The sequence below is a fragment of the Empidonax traillii genome, unplaced genomic scaffold (genome assembly GCF_003031625.1).
Source record: "Empidonax traillii isolate 1590-97213 ecotype Southwest subspecies unplaced genomic scaffold, ASM303162v1 scaffold11:size2795301, whole genome shotgun sequence".
Lineage (NCBI taxonomy): Eukaryota > Metazoa > Chordata > Aves > Passeriformes > Tyrannidae > Empidonax > Empidonax traillii.
The window spans coordinates 1,116,794-1,118,718 of NW_020955204.1; positions in this window are offsets into that span (position 1 = coordinate 1,116,794).

Here is a 1,925-nt window from a genome sequence, read left to right on the forward strand (position 1 = left end):
TTCTGAACAGGGTGCGCTTCCATGTTACCATCTCCCTGTCATGATGAACAGTCTGCCTAGGACTGCCCTTTCCAAGAGGCAAACTGAGCAGTTGCACAGGCTGTGGTATCACCAGGTAGGTGCCAAGTGGAAGTCACTTGCAGGCTTTCCAGTTAATATTTGCTGGCTAAGTTTATCCTGTGGCTAGGTAATATGTGCAGTACAGGTCTGCACGTTCTCATCTCAGTATATGTGGATTACTAACTCCTCAATGTACAGTAGTCTGGTTAGGACCACTGCACTCCACCCCTTGATCCCATACAGTTAAGTATCTTTTTCTAGACTCTCTAATTTGCTGGTTACATCAGTAAGCTTTTTTGTTAGAAGCCAAGAATTAGGAGTAGAGTGGAGAGTGATGGATCTAAAAGCATCAGCATCGGGCAGTAGCCTGAGCTACTTTTTATTGTTGATAAACCAGACAATTAAGGGTTTCCCAGTGTTGCCAGTTCTTGTTCTGCATGTTGACACTGGCCCCTGTAAATTGGGCCATGCTGGTTAATGTGCCGACTACACAGTGAGATCACAAACCTCCTGTGAGTGCAGCAGTTGGTCCAGTTTCTGGGCTTGGTCACACTGACCTGCCTGTCACTGCGCTGTAGCAACACCTGCTCTGGCCTCAGAGAAGCTGCAGAGCATCTGTCCCTGACAGGGATCTGGCATTGGCAGGACCTATGCTAAGTGCAACCATGTGGGCAGTACTGAAACAGCGTAAACACCACTGCAACTCAGCATGTTTTCATGAGTACCTGCCCTGTGGCCTTATGGATATTATTCTGAGAACATTTTTCTTTTTATAAATACATAAAATAGGCTCATAAGGGGAGGGCATTTAATTGTTCCTGACTTTGGTGATTAATCCTATTTCTGTGACTGTTTGCTTTTTCCCATATTTACTGATGGTTTTTCCAGTCCCTTGTCTTAGTGGTGACTTGGTGAAATGGATGGATACTGAAGGCCCTGTGGTAAAACTCAGATCCTAGAGGGTGGTTTCTGTGAGTTTGCCAGCAGTTTGTCTCCCCCCCCACTCTACAGTGTCTCTTGTGTGTGTGAAATGACACTCATAAAAACACACAGATATACAAGCATGTACTGTAGACTGATCAATAAGGTTGCAGTGGGATATTCCAGTTTACTGTGTTATCTCCTGAAGATGTAAAAAAGTACTGCTTTTAATAGTTACCCTTGTACCCTAAGCTTGCATATTTCCTGTCATAGAAGCTTCCAATGTACACAAGTCATTTTTTTTTTCCATTCCTCCCATTTATCCACTTTGTCTTTTTAATAATAACCAGACACCCTTTACACTGCTGCTTAAATCAGCAGTCGTTACATTTTTACCATCTTGTCTTTCCTTTAAAGGGATAGTATTGACCCTTTACATGGCATCATGTGCTATATAGTGTTAACTTTAGGCAATACTAGAATACAGTTTAATATGGTTATTCTTTCTATATCTTATTAGCCTAACTCTCCTATCAGCTTGAGACATTCCCACACTTTAAGCATGTAGTAGCAACAAACTACAATGCAAATTCTGCTGATGGGGTTTGCTTTCCCCCTGGGATGGGACATCTAGATAATTCGGTTTCCGAATTCACTGGGGAGGTCACCAGGGTCAAATACTGTGTGACTTTCATTTGCAACCAGCCCAGCACCTGTTCTGTCTGTCCCTCCCTATCCTTCCAGCAGGTTGGTCTCACTGTGCTCTCACTGACTGCTCCAACTGTAATGTACCAGTCCATTTTACCCTCTGTGATGGAGGCAGCGACCTGCTCCCTCCTGCACTCACTGACAGGCAGCTCTCTGACCGTTCTGTTTCCTGGAGGAGGAAGAGCATGAGGTTGGGACTGTCCCAGACCTGTCGGTACATGCGAAGGAAAGCAGAG